Source organism: Mycteria americana, chromosome 5 (genome assembly GCF_035582795.1).
Source record: "Mycteria americana isolate JAX WOST 10 ecotype Jacksonville Zoo and Gardens chromosome 5, USCA_MyAme_1.0, whole genome shotgun sequence".
Lineage (NCBI taxonomy): Eukaryota > Metazoa > Chordata > Aves > Ciconiiformes > Ciconiidae > Mycteria > Mycteria americana.
The window spans coordinates 17,394,918-17,420,325 of record NC_134369.1 but is presented as its reverse complement, the minus strand read 5'-3'; the positions used below and the strand labels follow the sequence as shown (position 1 = coordinate 17,420,325).

Below are 25,408 nucleotides of genomic sequence, written 5' to 3'. Positions count from 1 at the left end.
TCAAACACAGAAGAGTTTATAAACACAAGAGTCCAGATGGAAAAGATTTGAAAGGTTTGGGAGGGTAACAAGGGAAGGAATAAACAAGTATCTCTGAAATGAAGTAAGGAAGCATTTAAATGGCAGAAGGCTAGATGGTCTATACCGACTTTGTGGTGCCTCTAAAAGGTACAAAACCTTAACATCCCATGGCTGTGCGCACATACCTAATTCTCCTACAGGGCGTAAACACGGACTGCAACTACCAGCTGCCAGCAATAAATACTATTGCCCAACCATTAGCAATCAGCCAGCACAGCAACCAAAAGTGCTAGGAGTTGTAAAAACACATAATAAATAATTGCCCCTGCCTCAAAGAGCATATTGGGTTTCTAACGGTCTCAAGCAGCACTTGGACCCAAATGTATTTGCTGAAGAGCAACAGACTACACCAGCTAATGTCTGAGTGAAGCAGAGAAAACTAAAGAGCATAACATTTCAGTGTCTTCCCCTTGATCAGGTCAGCTCATTCAGTGTCTTTCCCAGCAAAACTAATCTTCCACTGCAGTCATCTCTTCATCTTTAGGGAAATGTATAAACACGGACTTCTCTCCTGTACAGCTCACTACGCATCACCGCAGACACCAGTGATGTGATTGCTGTAAGGACAATTGGGTGTTTTATAATAAACAATTTAATATCTGGTTAAAAGTGGAGGTGACAAGACAATAAAAAGGAGCTTTTCAAAACTGCTCACCAATGGATTCTGTGGACTCCTGTGGGAGCAGGGCTGAGCTGATACTGTGTCTGTCTGTCAATCTCACATAGACTGTTCCGACTGGAAGCCTCGCTGCTGAGAACTGCAGGCAAGGACCTGTCTGATGCCTCTGCCTGTCCTTGCAGGGCTGCTGATCTTGCTGCACTCTTTAAGGAGAACAATCAGCTGTTGACAGCCTGCGGCTCCCACCGGAAGCAAACGGAGCAGGCAAAAACTGTGAGTCAGCCCCAGGAGAGAAGTAATCTAAACCAGCGAAAGGACTGTCACAGATTACTTTTCTCCTAGAAAGAAGCAGCAAAGACCAGGGTGAGCTGGACACTAGGCTGGGTTACAGCCCAACTGCAGATTTGTCCAAGGTCAGCTGCTTGCTCTTGATGACAATACACCAGCTTTACCAACTGCTGCCTGCCTGTGCCACCCTGACAGCCCCAGCACCACCCAGCCGCAGCCCCAGCCTGCAGGCAAAAGCCCCAGCCTGCTCATGGGAGCCACCTCCGCCACCAGCGTCAGAGTCACAGGGAGTCAATGAGCTCAGGGAAAAACAGCAAAGAAGTTTTCTTCCCTGCTCTGCAAAACAAGCCACTTGCAGTTCGGAAAGCTGTTTCTGAAGCAGTGCTCAGTCTGGCGGTAATGAAGTTGAGAAACGCAGCACTGAAATGGCACTCACAATAAGCAAAGGTGGGAATTAAATGAGATGGAGGTGACACTAACTCACAGGAGGAAACTATAAGGTTCTCAGAACATTTATTTCCCTCAACAGCCTGGCAAGGTAACTGTGCTATCAAGCAGCACAATAAAGTGTGTTCCTCCCAGCAAAGCTTTGCAGTCCCCTAATGGCACCAGCTTCTCCTCCCCACAGACTCCTTCACTTCACCATCATCTGCCTTAAAATAACCTCTTACCGTGCACAAGAAAAGGGTCATATTGGTTTATTTACTCTGTGGTAGAAGAAATCCTAGAAGTTTTAGTTAGGTCCCATGTTTCCAGATATCTGTCAGTCATGTGCAATTAAGACAGTTCCTCTCCAGAAGATCCTAGTCTATTGGTCGCACTGCCTTCCCCCAATTACTCTGAATATGAAGTGTTTCCCATACCAAATGTATTTCTCCTTTGTCTGCAAACACCAAGACTCTTTCCTATGTGGTTCTTGCTACAACGCACATACTGATCATCTAGATCAGCAGCAGTACTGGGAAAAATCCATCAATAAACCATGATATTTGGGATTATAGTATCTGATAGGAATTTTTTAAAGTTTCTCGCTGTACTTGTTGCTCGTTGATCTCCAGACTGCCCTGCCCTGCCGATGACTGAGGTAGATGACCACAGTTATGAATGTCAAGTATTTCACAGCCACCAGGCACTCACTTTTCACTGGCAGAAGTGGCTTTTCAGGACCCAGATTTTCAATGTTGCTAGAATACCTCTGTATTTACCTGCCAGCTCAAAGACACTTCCAAGAAGCATTCCCAGCATTTGCATCTCTGCCACAGCCCTCTTACATTGCCAATATGCTGCAAATAAGAACAAAGGTCAGCAACCAGTCTGAAAGTGAATAAAGTCTTACATACTTTATTTAAAAATAAACTACAGCCATGACTCACATGACTCACAGTCATGACTCTATAGCCAACACACTGACCAGTTCTTAGTTTCTTAATTGTGAATACATAATGACAGTAACACTAAGTCTTTCCACTGTACCTCCAGTCACAAAGACAAGATTATAAATACATGGCATATTCAACACTCGCTTGTCAAGGAGTTATTGAGGCAGTCTGCAGACCAAGGCTTGTTCTATACGTGATTTTGTACCAGTTCACCCGTGTTAAATTACAAGTATTATTTGCTGGTATATCTCTGCTAATACAACAACAGTGGGGATGTAGTCAGAGCCAAATAGAAGTGCTCTATACTGGAATAGCTTGTTCTCCTTTCCCACAGGGGAACAAGCTATGCTGATATAAGCATGTTCATACTGGCATACCTGAATTCGCACTAGGGGAGGGTTATATCAATGTTACAGAACGGTAGTTAAAAGTAGTGCAACTTGTTTACATAGGCAAGACTTAATTTTGTAGAGGATTTGTTCCTGATCTTGAAATCACTACTACAACTCCTAATTCTACACGCAATCTAGACACAGAGCAGAATTGGGCTGATCAGGGCTTTAGCTGAATAAAATATACCACAAATCAATACAGACCGCTGAATCATAATAACAATAATAATACCACCAACAACATAAGAAGGAGGCACACTTTCATGTGGGCTCTCACTAATAAAGCCAGTTATACGTAGGGGCTCCATCTCTTTAGGCAGATGAGAAGTTACACAAGTTGTTTAGCAGCAGAGGGCAGTAAAATGGCCAACCTTGTTGTATCAGACCAAATTCCTAAAAATGTCAACTGGTGAAGCAAATCACAGGATGCCACCAACACAGCTGCTTCTAGCAGAATTCAAGCCTCAAGGGAGCTGAGTGCCAGCGTTTTTGAGCAGACAGGCAGAAATGCAAATAGGGTGTTCAGGTACTTCAAAATTCATTATAGACAATTCCTGCCAGTCAACAGTTCCTGAAGCATAAGGCTACAAATGTTCAAAGAACCCACTGCATTCGCAGTCCAGCCCCAGAGGCACGGGGACAGAAACAAAGAAAGAAGGGGAGACTGAAAGGAGAGGAATGAGAGATGAGGGGAGAAGAGGAGGACAGGTGAAAAGGAGAGGTTGAAACGAGTAAAGAAAGAGCCTACATGAAGGGAGATTTTAAAGAGCTATAGGAAAGTAGGAAGGCTGGGATTAGTCTCAGGGAAAGAGGAGGAAAGGACACTCACCGCAGCGCTTGCTGTCTCAGACGGCACTCACTCCCCTCTCCCATGCAACACCTGGATTCAGAGCCAACGTCCCTACGCCCAGACCCTCGCCGCCTGCTACATGCACAGAGGCTTTCTGGTCCCCTCCTGGATGCTACACTCCTCCAAGCTGCAAGATCAGCACAGGACCCAGAGAAGACACCCGCATACAAAGCCTCTGCTCCAGGGGCACATGGCAATGAAACGCACCTCCCACACACTGCCAGCACACTGTCTACCATCCCAGCTCTCGCTTGGAAAACCAGAGCGACTCTCTAACCATGGTGACTGTGGAAGAAAATCCTGAAACGAAGCACAGCAACCCAGCGATATGTCCAAAGAGAGCCTGAAACAATAGCCCTGATGGGTGTGATCTGCCACTGTTTGTCAGGGGAAGTTTAAACTGCAATGCCCAGCGACAATAATTTGCCAGCCCTGTTAACAGTTTCATTGCTGATCAAAGCAGTTGGGCAGCACCGAGAAGATCAGAGCCAGTTGCAGCCACTTATCAAAGCACACCAGCAATAAATAATCTACAACTCTGTGACAGACACTATTCCTGTCACATATAATCTCTCGCGCTCTTTCTGTTTCTTTTTAGTGGCTTCTTGGCACACAGAATCACTGTGCAATCAGAAGGAAAAAAACCTCCATTCATTCTTTTCTGTAATTAATTTGTAAGGAATAAAGTAAATCCTTGCAACAGTGGGCTGGTGGTGGTGGAAATCACTCAGTGCATTCTGCACAGGGCTCAGATATGCCTGAGTTCGACAAAGATTTCTCAGCTGATGTAGCTGAGCACAGTAAAAGCGTCATTTCCTAAGCCCCACAGAACCTAGACCTGCCATGCAGAGGCAGGTTTGTCAAGCACAGGTGCAGACATCAGGCACACTAGCACAGTATTACTGCTTTAGCTTTAAAAATAGTCTGATAGATGTTGCTAGTTACAGTATCTCATAGCGATTGTACACATATTTCAGTAGGCGAGCATGCTTAATTACAGCCCTGCTTCTTCCCACACCATTCCGCATCTGGAAAATAACCAAATGTTTTTCCTTCATGGGTTTTCCCAATATTGCTAAATTAATAACAATGCACACACCTCGGCCAAAGCCTGCTCCCAAGGCTATTTGTGTTGCTGTTCTCCGCAGCATGTGCTCTTCCCTGGCCCTTGTGCTCTCTCAGTGAAGGAAGAGTTTTGCAAATAACACCTATATCTGCTGGTGTCACCAGCTGCAGTGTATCAGCCTGTGTCTTTTTGTATACAGTTTTACAGTGACTTGTCTGGGTTTGTGTCAGATCAGATTTCTCCAAGACATCTGGCATGATGTGACTGAAAACAATACGAACTAAAAAGCTTTAGAAGAACTCCCATTTGTTGCATTGATTTCTCATGAATAACTGATATTCAAAATGATGGAAAATTAAGATGACAGTGATAATAGTAGCAATAAGAAACCAGTATTTCCAAGGTATTTTACACCTTCAAAGTACTGTGCAAACAAGGATTAAAATGTATGCATAAACACCACCTTCTACACTTGGCAGTCCATAGTTTGCTGAAGCCGCAGCATCTGCTGAGACATGAAGATCTTTTATTAGATCAGAAGTTTCAGCTATCAGAGACACTGTCGCTGCGGGAAACTGTTGAAATCCCCGTGGGAGGCAATGCTTATGTGTCAGGCAGCACGAACACCACCGGGATCCTAATGTCGCCGCCTTGGAGGAAGTGATACACCCCACAGGCCCCGTGCAAGGAGTGATGCCGAGGCGAGGGGCTGGGAGAACCAGGGCACCCAGAGACGCTGCCTACGTGTCTTGGGGTAACCAAGCAGGGGCGGAATCACATGGGGTGCACACTGTGCGCAGAAAAAAATCCAAGCTCATTTAAGAGGGCAGAGAAATCCTGCAGTAAATTCTGGCAGTAAACGACACAAAGAGCGGAAAGTAACTTTTCTTTACTGCATGTACCAGAGTTGGTCTGGGCAAGGGGCACAGTAAATCCACCGAGCACATTTGGGGTCTGGGAGCCAGTGTTCAAACAAGAGTGTTTCTCTCCCTTTCAGACAGTTATTAAAGGAGCCCTCTGTGGTTGGGTATTATGAGCTGAGAGAAAAAATTGGGATGAATTTGAAGAGAAAGGCTCGCAAGCAACCAGCACTGCAAGGGGTTTGAGGTCTCCATCGAGCCGAGGGGAGCCAGGCAGGCTCCTGGCTGGGAAGGACACCCTGAGGCCATGCTAGTTGTGAAGGCACAGGGGATTTTCAAGGGCACATGAGACAAGGAGCTTCCAGGAACAGTTTTGTCCAAGAAAAAGATTTGATGGTTTCTGCAGGTGCCCCAGCCCTATGTTTCCTTTGGTTTGTAATTCCCCCATTTTCATTGCCCAGTGTTGCAAGATAAGTCAGTCTTTCAGCACTTGCTCAGGCTGTTCGGCATTTGCAGCAACGCCAGCAAATCCAATAGTGCCATGGCCAGTCGCTTCTGAGAGAAGGTGGGCAATTTTTGAACGAGGAGATGCAGAAGCAGCTCTAAGCAACCCCTTCTCTGTATCGAACCACTAAATGTCACAGCAACGTGGAGGTTCCTCACAAATAGTTTTGGACTGTGGCCTGCCCTTGGCAGCCACGAGAGTCGCTGGCTCCATGCAAGGCACAGCAATCCAGCAAGGGGAACTGCCACTGCATCATTTGTGAGCAATGGCACATCTACCTCCGCCATCTCGGCCACACCAAAACAAGAGGAATGCCTCAAATTTCTTCCCAGAAGGAAGCTATTATACCTCCCTTCTAAGATGTCCTGCCTCTTCCTTACACAGCCTAGTTCAGGATTAATGGCATAACAAAACTAATTTCTGCAAACTGGTATGTGGTTGCTCGCTTGCTAGCTTGTACCGCTCAGCTGGACTTGGGTCAGTGGTGACTTGCTTGGGGTCAGTGCGGACAGGATCAGTCTTAACGCTTCTTGATCTTAAAGAGACTTGCTTGAAAGTAATTTTCCACGTGCCTGGTAATCACATTCTCACTGTTTCTTTCTTTGTTTATGCTCCATTTCTGCCAAGCAACAGCTTCCTTCCTGTACTTGGAAAAGCATAACTGGGTCCCCGAGCTTATACCAGGCGATTTTCTTTATAAGTTTGACTGAACTGTTTGCTTTCCTAAAAAGTAGGCAAAACACCTTAATCTTCAAAAAAAAAAGACAACAGTCAAAATGACCACTATTAAATGCTGCTACAAAAAGGCCAAATAGCACATGCAGCTTCGTGTTGCCAAATTAACAACGTAAAACCAGATCTTAGAGCAGACTCCCACACTTAAAATACCTCCAAATTCTTATGCTTGCAACAAATCAGTAGCCTGATAAACTTACAACTACAAAACAACTGAGCTGGCGCCTGGATTATGCAAGTAGGTTCAGCTCCCACGCAGCAGCTCCATGGTCCCATAGCGAAGCTGCTTTCAAAGACACTACAAATTGGGAAGAGCTTGTTAACCTGTCTAGGAAAGCCCCAGCACACTCCTGCCTCAAAGTCTACACTGGCCCTTTTCCTCTGGGCGTGACTTACTCAGCCAAAGACAACGAAAGCCCAAGTAACATAAAACACAGCTTCTTCCTATGACCGAAGTAGCAAAGGCCCAAAGGCACCTCCCTTGGTATCTTCTGATTTCCTGGGAAAAAAGGCACACTTTTTTCCTTCAAATCCCCCTGAATCACAGATCGGACTGGCAGCCCTTAACCCTCGTCTGGCCACACAGTGGGATGCGGGCATTGCTGGGGGAGACTCCCTATATCCCTGCTGAGCCCTCCAGCCCCAGGAGCCTTCGGCCGTCCCAATGCCAGCCCAGTGCAGAGATGCCATGAGATCTTCTCCAGCAGCTCTGGCAAGGATGGCTTAGCACAGCTGAGCCTACCAGGCCTTCCCCGATTGTCTCCACAGTGTCTCCATGGTGTATTTCTAGCTCCAAAAAAACCAAACCAAAGCAAACAAACAAACCAGAAACAACTCATTTTTCTTTCTCATTTTAGACCTGGAATCCTCTTGAAAGATCATTGAGGTGAAAGAGATTTGGGCTTTACATTTTTCTGTGGTCACAGAGTGCAGACACACACATATTGACACAAAAGAAACATGCTGGGCTGCTTTTCCATTAAGCAAGATGAGGAGGACACAGAGGAAGAATTGCTTTCTGGTGTACACCTGGCCATGCTTTCTCACTGCTTCCAGACTCCCCATTAACTGCACGTTTTCACAACTGCACATTTTGGAATGACACAGGAAAGCCCTTGATTTCTAGGATGTAGCAGACTAAACCATTTTATATCTAGAATTTTGATAAAGAAAAAACTTTTGGTTCTAAATTGCTGTTCTCAAACAGTCTTACAATATCTTTCATGCTGCACCTTCTCATGCTTTTTCCAAACTAAAGCTATTTTTTTAAACAAATATAATTAATTCATCCGCTTTCTTAAACTGCTTCCAAGATGCTTTGCAAACAGGGCCAAGTCTTAACCAGCTCCCTATCATGCCACACTTCTTTTTCTAAAACAAAGAAGTGTAGCAACTAACATTTCAATTTTCCAGAAAATACATGCTTTTACTGCTATGGTTTAAGACAATCCTATAGGTTGCGCCAGTGGCTTTACTAATACAACAGCCAAACCTATCTCCTGCTATTTCCCTAATTCCATACACTCATCTCAAGCTTCTTCTATATTTAAAGTGGCTACTGCAGTTTTTATTTGACATTCAGATATCTCAAGACCACCATAGGTATAAAACAGAGGCTATAGAAACCAAATAAAGTCTGACAACAACTTCAGCAGTAACACCGTTTCACACAAGAAGTATAATTTATCCCATTTCTTTCATTTAGTCCTATTTCTCTCAGTTGTGTGTGATAACAGCCTGTTTCTGTGGCTTCACTGAAGTCACTCCTGATTTACACCAGTGACAAGGAAATCAGTGTGCAGATGTGGCAGCACGGCACCACGCTGCCAGGTGCTCCAGCTGCCCCAAGCCAGGCTGGGAGAAGGAGCTCCTCTGGGAAGGGTCTGTGGTCTCACACTGAAACCCTCACAGCTTCGCTTTCGACGAAGCCCTGGGTCAGAGGGAGCAGGCTAGAAATACACCAACCCTCCTTTATTATGCTAACAGTCCTACATGCTAAACAGCGTCTTTTGCCTAAATATCATCCCTTTTCTGTCTGCAAATTAATAGGGCCACAGGAAGTATGTTATTGACAGTACTGAGGCATGTTTGCTGCTTTATGCAAAGTACAGCTTTGATGGGATGCTGCTTTTCACCAGCAATGCTGCCGCTGTCATCAATTTAGCTCATGTAAAGAAAGTAATCTTTCTAAACCACAGCACTCCCGTTCCTGAAGTATAATAGTATTAGCAACAGCACCGATCCCATAGCCAGGTCTGAAAAGGTGACTGTGGGCTTTTCTGTGAATGCAGTCCCCGGAAATAATACAGATTCAAATGTGGCTGACTTGTAGCCTTAACATCTATTATACAACACAGGAACTTCCCTGCCACCACCACTATCAATGCATGTGATGCTTTGCTATTTCACTACAGAGCTTACTTTCAGAAGAGCCTATCTTCCTGCCTTCACAGGGGCTCCACTGTACCTAAGCAGTAAAATACTGTAGTAACAGGATAGAAAAGTGAGAAAATGCAAGGCGTTACACACTAGCAGCAATGAAAAGATCAGATTAGAGAGGTACCATTTTGGAGATTCACAGACAGACACTTGAAGATACTTTTTTTTTTTTTTAAAAAAAGAGTGTGAAAGAATTATAGCCAGTATTTCTTGCAGTTCAAAGAAACCAGGATCCCAGGAGTCAGACAGACATGCAAGGACAGCTAGCCAGAAAAGCATCTGAAAATAAAAGCTATTAGAAAATAATAGACAAGCCTCAAATGGCAGCAATGGGGGAGAACTAAAAGCAGCAAGAATACGTTCACCACCCATCCCTCTAGGCAAGTTACTCTTCTCAGGATGTGTTTGGCTAACAGGCTAATCTTGGAAATACCTTTTTTACATTCTCTGTGCCTGTTTCTGGGAACACAGCTATGAGAAATAAGCCTGCTAGAAAGTACAGGTAGGTCTGGGCCTTTGGGCCCTAGTTTAGGAGAAAATGTAAACCTTTTTCCAAATACGTGATTAGGTCCCGTGATCCAGAAAAAAGCAAGAAGATAGCTAATGTAAGTTTATAAATCTTGCCACATCTGATGGCTGCTTCCAAACTCTCCATTAACCACTTGGTGAGTGTCCAGTAACAGGAGGTTTTCCAGGGCTAGGACACTGAGGAGATACCGCTGTGTGAAACGTGCACTATTGTAATGGTATTCCCAAATGACATGATGTAGTCGAGACAGGATTTGTACTTGCCGCCCAGTTAGCCTGAATCACTGCCATGCTGCAAATAAATGACAGTGCTTTGGTTTTGGGGGGTTGTTCTTCTTCCTCAGTTTAATAAACAAAAGCTGCAAGAAGTCTTTTTCTTGAAGGCAGACTGCAAATCTGCAGAAGAAAAGAAAAGAATAGGAGAGAGTTTGCCTTTGAAAAGTAAAAGCCACCATGGAACTGTGAACCAAGATGCAGTTTCATGCCCACAAAAAACAGCAAAGCTCTTTAGCCAAGCTGGAAGGTACCAAGAGTCCAGTGATGCATCCTGCAAGGACTCACGCACACAGAAACCTCTGCAGCACCCAGCCCAATCTTGAGGAATTACGACAGCACGGTTCATTTGCAGCGAGAGCAGGACTGTGCTGCCAGAGCAACGCTGCCCTACAAAGATCAGCCCCACACTGGGAGCCAACAGGGGAAAAGTAGATGGGCAGAAGTCCAACTACCCAGCTGTTGCCAGCAGAAAAGAGATGAGGGGGACTGGCAGCCCCAAGAGCTGCCGGATTGAGAACCGGAGGAAAAAGGCCATGGCTGGGCGAGTTCAGCGAGCCATGGGCAAACAGGTCACTAAACCAGGCAAACTGGGTGTTCAGCCTCTTGAAAATCAGGGAAGAGGCTACTGGGGCCCGTTTCAGAGCCCACTGCTCCCCAGCACAGAGCGAAGGCAGGACAAGGGTGCTGCTCACCTGCCCAAGCGCCTTCCTCTGGTCCCGGCAGCTATAGAACACAACAGGACGTTTAGATTTAAAAACTCCACATGGTAAAACATGTGTGGGCTGCTACAGGGCAAAGTAAACTTTCTAAACACATCATTAGCTATCATTATTATGTGCAATCCTGAATTGTTTGTTGTAACTTCAGTTACTAAAACAGGTAGGAAAAAAAAAACCCACACCCCTTAGTTTTATACATACTGTGAGAAAAAGTCAGCAAAAGGGATGAAGACGAAATTGTTTTTCCTCGTGGCCTAACATGCAAGAGCTGAACTCCAACTGACTTGGGCAATTAAGAAGGGAAAATGAAAAAGTGTTGTTTATTAAATTGTGACCTTGCCTTCTCAGCAGTGTCAGCCTGCTTCCATGAAACAGCACGTCTCCCCATCTTCAGAAGGGTTTTGTTCTGAATCCAATCACTCATTTGCAAAAATTGTAACTGCACCCACAGCTTTGGTCCATTTTCAGATTCACACTTAGTGGTTGGTGCCAACACGTTTTGTTCTAAGTAATTCTTCATAGTAGCATATCACAGAGGACTTCTGATAAGAAACAGGGCCACTGAGGATGAAATGGCACAAAAAAGGCTTTTCTTGGTAAGATTTATTCTGATTTAACAAATTCCAGCAAAAGACAAATGTATCCAAACCTTCAGAAACTCAGCTTTCAAATGTTCAAAAGCTTGTGGTTTTGTATCGGAGAACTTGGCAGACTGAAGTAATTTTGATGCCTCCTAACATGACTTTGATACCATTTTGCACAATAAAAACCACATACTTCAGACTACGCCAATAACTCGTTCAATGGTCAGTTTTTTCAGCACAGCCAGTGCTGGCTAGTTGAATGGATTGGGCACTTACAGTTAATGCAAATTAAGTCTAATGAGTAGTTTCATGTAACTGCTTAAAGATGAGTTTATTGTCTGGAGCTACATGATACAGCATTTCATTAAACTAGGAAGGAAGGAACATTCATAAAAAGTAAACCACCTTATTTCTTCCAACACTCTTGTTTCCATTATGGCCTTTTACACAGACAAACATTGTGTATTATAGCTTAAAATGAAGCCAGAACCATGGGACTGCATACAAGATGATCGATGTGTCAGCTTCTTTTGAATCCAGCTATAAGCAACCAGAGTCAGAAACAGCCTGTTCTGCTCCCTGTTCATGAACCCTTTTGCTTTAATACTTTGAGATCTGCAAGGTTTTGCTTTTAAAACAGTTCCCAAAAAGAAAAAGATGTTATAGGAATGATAAGAAAGCCAATAACTGAGCCAGATGCAGTGAGAAGCAACAGAGAGAGTCAAAAACCTCAGTAAAGGTCACTTTAAATACCATTATCTCTGCTGGTAAAGAACATCCCAGACATGTGGAGCCAGATCCACAGCTGGTGAACTGACTTTGATGCAAGTGAGGCTATTTACACAATGTCTTTTTATGTTTAGCAGAGAGCAGCATCTGTTCAAGAAGACAACCATGAGGCTCCAGGCTGTCTTTGAAGAGCTAACATACCGTTCCATGCGACAGATAGCTTGGTATCATGTGCTTCACTGGTTTCTGGTTTTAAACTGTACTCCTGTGGTTAAGCAGAGTGGCTGCACAGCAAGGAAGGAATGACTCGCAACCCAAGAGAACCGCCAGTGCTTGCACTCCAGCCAGGAGAGCACTGTATGTGCCAGAGGCTCAGGAGTACAACATGTGGCAGCTAACTCTGTCAGAGTGAAGACAATCAGGATTGAACCCTGTGACTGAAAAAATAGCCTTTCCCTCGAAAGGGTGGACGCCCAAAGGAAGGACCTCTGACCCCAAGTCTGCTCTCCACATCAAAGGGTACGTTTCTAAATCTAAAGCAAGCAAGAGCGCTCAGAAGAAGTGTTTCTGACAGAACATGCCATTTTTAAAATGGCAACGTAACGTGTTTGCCAAAGGATTTTCTTCTCTGAAACCACGCCTGTTATAGTCTTTTCTGCCAAGAAAATCCATTTCTGCAGCTGTGCATTAGTGACTCAGAGATTCCCTGGTGCTGAGTCCCCAGACTTGTCCCATCGGTGGCCCAGTGGCAGCATGGGCAAGAAGGGGAGATCAGCTCAAGAGGGCAGGGAACCAGGACTGACACTCGCATCTGAGCCAGGTTGGCTTCTGGAGTATTTTTTCTTGTATTAAACAGAGTGAATACATCAGTGAATGCAAAAACAGATTGTAAGCTGTGATCCCATAGCTGCAACATGGCGGTAGAGGAAGGGCAACACAAACGCTCTTTCTCTGCAGCTCCCTGCATTGATCAGCAGGTGACCACAACAAGCAGAAGACAAGACCTGTGTAGTCCTCATGCCTGCTGCTCCTGGTCTGGCATTTTATGGCTTTTCCAAGTGGACTGAGTTCATGGACTGCCATTATTTAGTTTAGGATCTGACAACAGAAGACACGGTGCAAGCAAAGTGCTTCCCTGGGGGGATAGGCAAGAAGGTGGCTAACCGAGGACCTGCTGGTAGAAATCAATCAAGAAATAAAACAAGCCAAGTGTACATTTTATCCCTTGAAATCTGGCTTCAAATCTTCAGTTCACAGCTGGTGAACCCCAGGTCAGGATTTCCAGGGATGTTAAATGGGCCTGGGATAGCTAAACGTGGCCTAGGAGGGCCACATCCACATTACAAGCTTAGGACCAGAGCATGACGATCACTGCTTTGCAGGACCATGGCACTGAGGTGGTGCTTGGGGAAAGCCAAACCTGCAAAATGCACCAGCAAACAGGGCTGAAACATGTTCAGTGCCATCTGCACCCAACCCACCCAGATCTGCAGGCAGGACCAGGTAGGCTCACACTATCACACTCCTGACGGTTGAGGCCTTCGTCTGCCTCCTGAGCACTCTGAGTAACAGCTGACACTGACAGCACAACTGAGGTGTTATGATGTGGATGAAGTTGGACAAAAAAGTAGGCAGAGACTGTTTTTTGCTTAGATCTCTATGTGATAACATCCACCATAGCCTAATGGTTCAGTGACAGAAGGATCCAATATAATTAAACACAAGCTTGCCACAATTGCACACACAATACATATATGTACATATACACACGCATACCAATATATATATAGATAGATACACACATGTATGGATTCAACACAATACTCATATCCTCACAGAAAGGCAGAAAAATCTACCCACAATATTACACTGCAGTGATGATATCTTAACTGATTGCTATTTCAAGACACTGTCACTGGAAAAGATTTATATCCCTATCACCGTGCCTGCCCATGCAATTAGTCTGTCTTTGTGCCAAATGATATTAATGGACAATGAATAGTAACTTTATATTAAAAAAAAAAAAATCATTCACAGAAAAAAAAAAATTATCTATGTAGACACATTACCTATAACAAAAGGGAAAGCTCAAGATTGAGAAAGTTTAGTGCTATAGTTCTATGCATTTTATGCATAGAAAAGCATCAGAAAATTCCAATTACTGCCTCTCAACTCTTACATATCAAAATTTTCTGCTTATAAACAAAAAAGATTACTGCAATTTAATCAACAAGGTAAAAGTACAGATTAGCTTACAGTGTGTGGAGAGGCACAGTTAAGCTTATGAACATGCATTAAAAGTAACTTTGAAGCGATAGTATCAAACCAGAAAAATCAGTCATGACTGCAAAAATTTATTCTTCACAAGAGCTTAATGTCAATTGGTAGGTTCCTCCAGGAAACTAAAATAGGAAATTCCCCTATCATGCGCCTCTCTAGATGGACAAGCACTACTGAGACACGAAGGAACTGCAGGCACCTTCTGGCGGCCCGTAAGAGGTTCTGCATCCAGGCTGGACCCAGTCATGCACACGGCAAAGGAAGCAAAGCAAAAGTGAACATGCAGTCTCCTGCACCTTTCCAGAGGAGCACTCCAACGAAGCTACTCAGCACGACTGAGGATTTGACCTCAAACTCTGACTGCTCCGTATTGCGCTGCACAGGCTATAAATGAAATATTTTTGCATTAATTTCACAGGAATTATATTACAGAAATTAAATATATCAGAACTGTGAAAAGCACTGGGTGTTCATTCCCCCAATAGTTAATACTGTGGTCTCCGTCTGGGAGCACTGCACAATAACCTTCCAGTCACGCAGCTGGCAAAAGTTCCTCTTTGATCCTCAGTCACCAGTGAGCTATGGCAAGGCATTGAAGAGCAGTATCTGGTCTTAAATGAATTCACTGCTAGGATTTTCATGATGAGAAAAGGGCTTCCCTCTTCTTCCCTCAACTCACCTCACAGTCCTTACATGACATTCACACAAAACAGAGCTCCGGCTTCAGAAAAACACATCTTCTTGGCACCTCACCAGCTCTGTGCATTGAGCTGACTTTTACCAAAGCAGAAGAATTTCACAGCAACTGTCCTTGATGAGACCACTCAGCTCAATCAAACACTGCAGGAGCTAACAAACCCAGGCATCTTCATCAAAGCAAGTAAAACAATAATTATAAATGGAGCTTCTTCCAAAGAGCAACACATCAGGTATCAGGGAGCCAGATTGGCAGGTGCCATTTATTTAATCCTTCATCAAATGCAAGGTAGGTACAGTATTTCAGCAAAAGCAAAAAAACATGTCAGGATGAATATACCAGTATTTTCACAAAGCATCAGGGTTCAGATCCTGCTCTGGTGAAAGCAGGAACCATCAAGGGAGTTCTTTTTAGAAATGTTCCCTGAATAAATGAGGTGATCCCATTGGAAACATTCTAGTGCAAGAGAAATCTTTTTTAATAGGGACCAATCTCGGATAATCTCCCACACAGTGAATAATGCTGTACTCCACAAATAGCCTGACTGATCTGAATGGGTGGTTATGGTGAGTAAGGTACTACTCACAGTGAGCAAAGGTGACAAAAAAGATCTGTTTCTTTCTCGTTATCACAAACAGGTGGCTTCTACTATTGCATATATGAGACTAACAGCATGTAGGGAACTGACTCATATATTAGGTGTGCCTTATCTTTAGAAAGACTGTTACACCAAAAAAAGGAAAAAGTAGATTTTTACCTTGTATACAGCATGGATTCAGTGTCTTTAGGTAAGCAGGGAATGCAATTCCTGTGGCCACTGCTTTACACAATTTAAATGACAGACATATACACATAGGTAGGTTGAACACATGACAGCCTGCCACAAGTGTTTGCTGATGAACATACTGAGTCAGTAAGCTTCAAACATGTAAAATGGGCATTGGGCATGGTAATAACCCATCCTGGAGCTGATAATTCCTGCTGTCACAGAATCACAGAATCGTATAGGTTGGAAGATCATCGAGTCCAATAGGTTGGAAGATCATCACCTTTAAGATCATCAAGTCCAACCGTTAACCTAACACTACCAAGACCACCACTACACCACATCCATAAGCACCTCATCCAAACGTCTTTGAAATACTTCCAGGGATGGTGACTCAACCACTTCCCTGGGCAGCCTGTTCCAATGCTTAATGACCCTTTCAGTGAAATAAAATTTCCTAATATCCAGTCTAAACCTCCCCTGGCGCAACTTGAGGCCATTTCCTCTCGTCCTATCACTTGTTACCTGGGAGAAGAGACCGACCCCCACCTCTCTACAACCTCCTTTCAGGTAGCTGTAGAGAGCAATAAGGTCTCCCCTCAGCCTCCTTTTCTCCAGGCTAAACAACCCCAGCTCCCTCAGCCGCTCCTCATAAGACTTGTTCTCCAGACCCTTCACCAGCTTTGTTGCCCTTCTCTGGACACGCTCCAGCAACAAAATGTCTCTCTTGTAGTGAGGGGCCCAAAACTGAACACCGTATTCAAGGTGAGGCCTCACCAGTGCCGAGTACAGGGGCACGATCACTGCCCTAGTCCTGCTGGCCACGCTATTTTTGATACAAGCCAGGATACAAGCCATTGGCTTTCTTGGCCACCTGGGCACACTGCTGGCTCATATTCAGGCAGCTGTCAACCAACACTCCCAGATCCTTCTCTGCCAGGCAGCTTTCCAGCCACTCTTCCCCAAGCCTGTAGGGCTGCATGGGGTTGTTGTGATCCAAGTGCAGGACCTTGCACCTTGTTGAACCCCATACAACTGGCCCCAGCCCATCAATCCAGCCTGTCCAGGTCCCTCTGCAGAGCCTTCCTACCGTCAAGCAGATCAACACTCCCACACAACTTGGTGTCATCTGCAAACTTACTGAGGCTGCACTCCATCCCTTCGTCCAGATCATTGATAAAGATATTAAACAGGACTGGCCCCAACACAGAGCCCTGGGGGACACCACTTGTGACCGGCCGCCAAATGCAGTAAACTCCATTCACCACCACTCTTTGGGCCCGGCCGTCCAGCCAGTTCTTTACCCAGCGAAGAGTACACCCGTCCAAGCCATGAGCAGCCAGTTTCTCCAGGAGAATGCTGTGGGAAACCGTGCCAAAGGCTTTACTGAAGTCTAGATAGACAACATCCACAGCCTTTCCCTCATCCACTAGGCGAGTCACCTTGTCATAGAAGGAGATCAGGTTGGTCAAGCAGGACCTGCCTTTCCTAAACCCATGCTGGCTGGGCTTGATCACTTGGTTGTCCTCTACATGCCGTGTGATGGCACTCAGGATGATCTGCTCCATCAGCTTCCCCAGTACCGAGGTCAGGCTGACAGGCCTGTAGTTCCCCAGGTCCTCCGTCTGGCCTTTCTTGTAGACAGGCGTCACATTTGCTAATCTCCAGTCAGCTGGGACCTCCCCAGTTAGCCAGGACTGCTGGTAAATGATGGAAAGGGGCTTGGTGAGCACATCTGCCAGTTCCTTCAGTACTCTTGGGTGGATCTCATCAGGCCCCATAGACTTGTGAATGTCTAAGTGCTGTCCTCACACCAAACAACAGCCCAGGTCCTGCCCTAAGCAGCCACTTACCCGTTCCCCTACACAGTGCCCTAAAGTGGTCTGAGAGCAGAACAAGTATCCTGTGTAAACGCCTACAACAGCTTTTACAGGACATTGAAGTGATTAACGCCATCACTTTGCAGAAAAGTAATGTTTTTGCACATACTGTCCTAAATGTATCTATTACTAACCTATTACTATGCAGTACAAAAGTAAGGATTTGAAAAGAACTCCTGCAATGCTCCTCAAATTTCTTACCATTGTGATAGTACTGATATTTCCAGAAATAATGTGAAGTCCAAAATGAAACCAAACACTTTGCTTTAACTTTCTAATACAAGGAAAAAATCTCTCCCACTTCTGCTTCTCTCACAACTTCATTCTGAGCACTTCGCTTTGTTTGCGCCAGAACATTTTAAGTGTAACCACACTTGGGAAGGGTCAGCCAGTGTACTCAGCACTGACGCTGAATATCCAGATGACCATACACATGCAGCACCTTGTCATACAGATCTGATGGTCTTGTGGATGTAACATGGGATCAGAAGTTAAAAATAAAAACCCAAACCCCACACCTTCTGCATTTCTGTTTTCTAGTCCATGTTTAACCATACAAACGTGTAGGGTGGGGACTTTCACTCTTCCTGCTGGGCAATGCATGAACGCATTGGGTTTCTGATCTCATGAGAGGTCTTAATGTCCTGACAGACTTGTTCACAAGGGGTGTAATTCCAAAAATAACAATGCTGTGCAGATGCCTTTAATTTGGAAGAACGTCTTTTTTGAAGATGTGTTCACCACCTAAATGACCAGCCAGGTAGCGATTCCTTGCAATCGTTTTCCAAATGTGGTAGGCTTTCCAAGTGAAGACAAGCTAAGGTGTGCCAGCAGCTCAGCTCTTTATTTCCCAGCTTTCTTCCTCCTACCTGAAACTTCCACACGCCACACAACATAAGGCATTACCAACAAGCCCTTTCTTTACACTCACCCTACTCCTTGGTGGCAAAACACATTCCCAGCTCTCAGGCTGCTCTGTTCACAAATAAAATTATAAATCTCAGACTGAAAAGAGAAAAACCCTTAAACTGGAAAAAGAGTTGAAACTATTAGCAGGTGGAATAGAGTGGACTCAGGATGCATCTTATGCCTGGAGGAATAGCATTAAGACAACTGATGGAAAACAAGCAGCAGCCCAAATCCTTCCCCACTTTTCTTCTCTGGCTCTCTGCTCTGCAAATCCCTGACACGCAAATCCAGCAGCAGGGGAGCTAAGGAGCAAAAAGACTATTGTTCCAGCCTGCAGAGAGACCACAATGTCAACAAAAATGCTACCCAGGCTTTCCCAGCAGAAATCTGCTAGGACCAGACTAGGACCTGGGAAGATAAGTAGTACTAACACACATACACTGAGAATAAACCCAGTTATACACCAGAACACAGGAGCCTAATTTTGATAATAGCTAATGGCAAATTCAACCCCAGAATAGTTACGGCAGCTTTCTGGTTGCTGTAAATCATGCCCCACCTGCAGCAGACTCAAGAGAACTGTACATCCAGTAGGTAAGTATTCTAGCAGTGCTCTCCTCTTTCAGGAGGATCCTTGTTGCTGGTATTTACATTGCTCAACTTCTGGTAACCAATTAGGCTCCTAAATTAGGAAATTAGTCTCTCTGTTTTTACTGGAAGGAGAGAGAGTCCTGCCAAGAGTGACTCAAAGCAGCAGGGACCTGCTAAGCCTCTCTTAGCAGGACACTAGTATCCCCATACTCTTAGGGCAGACATTTAAGTCAGACACCTAAAGGCAGCAAGTGAAACCACACACTGAAGCTCCTTTCCATTCCCCTCACATATATCCTTTTTTGGGAAGGGAGAACTACTTTTGGCTACACAGTTTTGGCTCCTAAGCAGCGATTTAAATGACCCTTGTACCTTTCTACCACTGACGTGCCCATGTAGGGATGCACCTGGGTCAAGGCTGCATTACTCTCCTCCCAAGACTGGCTGCAGCCCCATGTGGAAGCCTCATGTACAAATGGAAATACTGGGGGGCAAGGGGAGAATTCCAAGTTTGGAGGTTTTCAAGATTTGCAACTCGTGAGCTGGAGCAGAATTTGGCGCAGCAGGCAATACTGTAACATCTGAGAAATGCCACTGCAGTGACTCTTGATACATGCTGTGCAGCATAAATGCAAGATGCAATCCAAGAGCATTACCACCCTGTCTGTCTGTGGCTGTATAGCACTTGGCTGTGCTTGCTGCCTTTACCCTCAGAAGTACAATCAAAACCAACCCCATATACCAGCAGATCATCATGCCGATGCAGCTGCAGCAGAAGACTTCCATTTGATAGGTACACAGCAACAAACACCAGCTGATATGCTTTTGACCCAAACGCTTCCTTCAAACAGCGTGATCTCTGCTCTATTCCACAACAGGTGCCAATACCCACACAAAGATACAAGGACACTCAGCAGAGCACAGCCCATTTGTTGGGCTTTCTGAAGCTGTATCACTCACTGTTGTCCTTAATCTACAGCACCTGGCAGGGAGGAGCAATTAACTATAGTTACGGTGCCTTTTTGATAAGGGGCTGCAAGAGAAAGCAAATTACCACTTAAGGCAACATTCATTATGTAGAAGTGTGAGACACGTAAGAAAATCATGTGAAATGGTTATTAACTCACGAATGTGTTATCCTTCCATCCCACGCTGAAAGAGGTCTCAAAAAGTCCTGTAATACATTTCTTCCCCATGCCTCTGCCCAAAGCAAGACTGAGTGTACTCAGGTCATGCCCGGCAGGTGTTTCTCTAGGATGCTCTTAAAGACCTCCCGTGAGGAAAACTGCACAGCTTTTCCTTCACAGCCTCTTTCAATGATTCATCATCTCTACAGTTACATGGTTTTTCCTAATGCTTCATCTGACTCATTTATTTACACTGAGAATGAGTGCGCCATGGGCAGTGGTAGACAAACTGATTAACATCACTACAACGGCTTATAATTAAAGTTACCCAAGATTTCCCAGTAGAGGACTTCTACTCAACTGAATTTCAACTATTTGTGTTGAAATTCAGCATCTCAGTCACCTGCCTTAGGGCTGGTTTAAAGGATATTTCAACCAGAGATAATCAGTGATTTCTATGAATGAGTAGAGATACGGTGAATTTTGCATGCTAGCCAGAGACCTTCCCTTTGAAAACTTTAGTACTGAAACCCACCCCTGACACCCTCCCCACCCCTTTTGGAAGCAAGAACTTACAAATACAGCCTAGCACTGCTCCTATGGAAAAGTACTGAAATTTGGCCATGCTGTGTGTTTTCATTCCAGCCTTCCATCCCACCACTGAAGGGGCTCAGCAGTTAACTGCTGGTGCAGCCACTTCACAAGTGAAGGAAGGTAAAAAAAATTGCAGCTGAACCTAGCTCACATGGCAGCAGGTCCAAAACAAGCCACAAACAGCTCAGAAACACACAGGGGTTGGACAAGGGACAGATCTTCCATGCTGAGCCTTTTCAGCTATCAACCAGGAGCCTGGCCTTGGCACACTGAAGGCTGGAGGTGTACTGAGAACCGACAATGGAGTAAGACACAGGGGAAGATGCAACCAGAACTAAGTCTCCAAGAACACAGTCCAGGACCTGATGCTATACACTCTGAGCTCAGTGGCAAACCCCCTAATAATCTCAGTGGAGCAGAAGCTGGTTCCTAGTACTTTACTCACAATCTGCCCTTCCACCTCTCCTGTGATCCCTCCAGTTCAAAGATGAGGTACACTGGTAAAGCAAGACTGCGAAAAAGCATATGTCCCTGCTTTGAGTATGGTAATCTGTGTGCAAATAAATGGAGTACTGCAGTCCTGAGTGCTGTCATGTGTGTCTCTTCATGGGTATAAAGTTTGTAAAATTAATATATCAATCAAGCTGAAGGCATGATACACTCCAATCTGCTGCTTTAAACTCAATCTCACAGATGCCTGATATACCATGTCAAATCCCACTCTAATTATCTCTTCCCATTGCTCTCCATCACAATGTATAGCATGGACTCTCATGGCACACTGCCTGGAGGGTCATTCCACAAAAGCAGCAAGCTTTTCACAGCTGGAGCATGGGAAGGGGCATGAATCACATCAGCATTTTTCAAAGGGACCACTTAGGAAAAAGTTCTCAATTTGCAGTCACTCAGTGAAAGGGAAACAAATAAAACCTTAAATGGGCTAGCAGCAGCTTTGGGGACAGATAACAAGATTTGGAAAAAAAACCCCTTTGATCTCTTACGGTGTAATTAACCACAATGTAACAACATACAAGTAAAGAGAGGAAGATAAGCAAGGGCAGAACCCCTACAGAAACCCAGTACCTGGAGATACGGTCATCTATCTTGCCTATATGAAACACTGTGTGACAGTCTGCACCTTAGGGGGGTTCTAGCAAAGATACAGCATTTCAAGAGGACACACAGCAATGATTTTATTAAACTTGGATTAATCTCCAAATCTTTTCTTCATTCCTGGTTTTACACTGATGAATAACTTCTATGATCATAATTTCTATGATCATTCCTCTCAGTTCCATCTACACCTGTATCTGAATCTAACACATTATTTATGTATACGGGTCTCTGCATATATTAAGTTGTCTTTCTTCACTTCGTTCCTGCAGGAATAATATTAAATGACAGAAAAGAATCCTATTCAGACTGTGTCCAAGACAAAGGAGGGAGACCCCTCAGTCTGTCTTTCAAACTAAAACTCCCTCAAGTTAAAAAAAATGAAAAGCCTCAAGCCCTTTCCTGCGTAACAGACCTATTCACACCAGTGAAATTACTCAAGTGTACAAACGTTTGCAAAAGAGGGGCCTGTCACTGTAAGCTTCCCACACACATCTGATTACAAAGCACAAGCCAATGAGTGCATCTATTTGACAGCTCTCACATACACATAACAGCACATCCAGGGGCATTTGAATGTGAGGGCTGAAATAAGCACAGCTGTGTTTGGACTCTGCTATGTGCATGTTCCCATTCAGACCATGCAGGATTCAAACCTCTGCCATCTGGAACAGCATTGCCAATGTGTAAAGAGCAAGAATGTTGCCACACTACTGGGGATGTAGCGCATTTAAAACTCAAATCTCTAGAACAACTTTTTACAGACATTTCCAGGTGCCTGTCCTTGCTGAAGGCCACATAAACTTTTACAGACAAGTTTTCTGTATTACTCAAATTTCTAAATACAAAAATGAGGAAAAGCATCATTTGGTCACTTCAAAAACCCCCAAATGATCAAACACTTATTTTATCATGTTTTCTCCAATTCAAAAATTATTTGTGTGAGCAGACATGTGAAAAGCTGAAAGAGGAGCTTTTTAGTTCTAACCATTGCAGTGTCACTTTAATGCTGGAGAAAAACCTTTATTGGAATCTGTCATATCTTTGCAAGGAAATGGACTTAATAATGTAAAAGGCCTTCTTACATTTTCCAAGACTTTTAGCATATGCTCCCAATTATAGCACTGACATTTTGATAACAGCCAGATATTCAAGCTCTCAGTTTCATAAACAAGCATCTTGTCAGCTTGGAACTACACAGAGAGGAAGCTGCAAAACCAAAACCACCCTCTGCACTATGCTATTTTTAAGACAAGCAAATCAGAACCCACCACTTCTTCATAAGGTGAACTTCTCTGGTTTCAAAACACACCATGACTGACCAGAGGGAAACACTTCTTACAGTGAAGCATGGAGCTATCATCTGCGATTTTAACAGACTTCAGCAAACATGAATTGTACCTTTAAGATACATTATGAAAGCTGGCCTTTAAAATGAATAAGTAAGACAAAAAATATGCAAAAATTATGCAAAGTAGCAATTTTTCACAAACAGCTCTTAGGTAGGTATTTATTCAAAAATACCCCAAACTAGCAGGCATTCTCCAAATGCACCAACAGCTCTGAACATATAGCAAAGTAAGAGCTCTCAGCTGAAAAGGTTTGCATTTGAGAAAATAAGCTGATATTCCCTCAGCCTTGCCTCCCATAGAATGACTAAGCTAAACAAACAGTATCTGCATGTTGTCAGTGTGAAAAAATCACTGCAGAAGGTACTGCTGGTTTATACATGACGGTTCACCCAGAATGGTAACAAGGAAAAGTTTAGGCTTTTTTTTTTTTTTTTTTTCAATGTACTGCCTGAGACGGAGGTTCTTGGCAATTGATGGAAAGTATTGAGAGGAAAAGGGCAGCTGAAATGAAAGTTAATCTATTTCTTCATCATGTGCTTGGGGTTTTTCTTCCCCTTGCAAGCGGTTATGATTGCTGTAAAGCAGAAAGAGCCCTAAAAATTAAATGGCGATACGTACCCAAGGGCTGGACTAACGCACAGCAATGCCAGTTTGGGCAGGACCAGCCAAGAAAAGCTTCCTTGGACTTCTCTGGCTTTCAAACCACTTTTCTAGGGCAGCAGCACACAGTGACACCTAACCAAGAAGCTTAGTCCAGAACACAAGTTGGCTGACCACACAGACTAATTTCATAAGTAGGTACTGCGTAGGTACTTTGTAAGATAAATGAGATCCCAGGTCTTGTACCCTTTGGTACCTTCAGTCAGGCCTAAGGAGATTTACCAAGCAGAAACATTAGATAGCCTTTGTGTTTCAAATGACCAAGAAAACCTCTGCTGGGACCAGTGCAAGCAACGTTATTTGCTAAGAAAACCCCAGTATCAGCTGACCTGGTGACTAGGAGTGGTTTTGCTGCCACACAGCTGGGAAAATTAGTCTGTGAACTGACAAAGACAAGAGGGAAATCTGCAACGCCAGAAGTCAGCAGCAGTATCTCGTACATATTATGTTCTAAAATAGTTGTAGTATGTTCAAAACTCCCAATATACTTCAAATATAAGTTTCAGTCCAGGATTTCTACATTTCCATCACAACCGCTGTTATAAGGATAGTCTCTGGCTATGGAGCTCTCCAGGTGACTGATTTTATGAACCAGTTATCTTCAGCAGTCTGACATGGCTCTTCAGATGTATTTGGCTGCAAGATGTGACTATTCCCTCCCTACTGTCACCCCCCAAGTCTCCTGATATTTTCTGCTTTTTCTCCTGCTAACCTTCTGCTGCCTAAGTTGTAGCGGGTCTGGTCTATGCCATGAAACTCCCTGTGGCAAGAGCTCTGACTGCATCTCTCAGGTACAGACTGTAATTTCTCTGCAGGACAGTCAGCAGTAAAAGTTATGACACCAATTACTGTGCAGTCATATTCACATAAGCGTTAAAAAACCATGGCTTGTGGAAATCTTAAAAATGCCTGCTGCTGCAGACGACTTGCTTTCTGTACTTTCCCATTAGCAACACATGAAAATGATTAAATAGACCCCTCTTGGTGCCCTGCTTGCTTCGTGACTGCAAGCACTTTCTTTCCAGTTGATGATGTGGCTTTTTGATTTGGTTTGGATGAAGTGCAAAAGGAAGGAGTCACTCACTCAGAATAGCAGAATATTTGCTTCACATGACTCATGCTGAACTGAAGGCAACTTCATTTTGGTCCTGCATCAGGACCAACTCTCCACTTGCTAACAGCAATGAGCTGGCAGTATTCTGGGATTGCTGTTTTCTATATGTTCATTCAGCATCTCCTGCAGAAAAAAATGTCTAATGCTATAAGCCCATCAGCTTTGCTGCAATAGAAAGGCAAACTAATAAGAGAACACACCAGCAATCTCACAGAGTCCATTCCCAAGGCACGTAATGAGAGAACAGTCAAACCAGTGACCTTCCCAGAGGTATT

At 44.2% G+C, this 25,408-nt stretch overlaps 1 protein-coding gene across 4 annotated transcripts in view; it reads right to left on the bottom strand.

Annotated features, from left to right (window-relative positions):
* OSBPL5 (oxysterol binding protein like 5) overlaps positions 1 to 25,408 on the bottom strand; it is a 146,337-nt gene that overhangs the window by 78,326 nt on the left and 42,603 nt on the right. For 2 of the 4 annotated variants that reach the window (XM_075502308.1, XM_075502309.1), the window contains one exon: positions 2,194 to 2,271. The exons of the other annotated variants lie outside the window; for them this stretch is intronic. The gene's annotated coding sequence lies outside the window, so the exon portion shown is untranslated. Of the gene's footprint in view, positions 1 to 2,193; positions 2,272 to 25,408 lie in introns of those variants that run through there. 4 annotated transcript variants of the gene reach the window in all.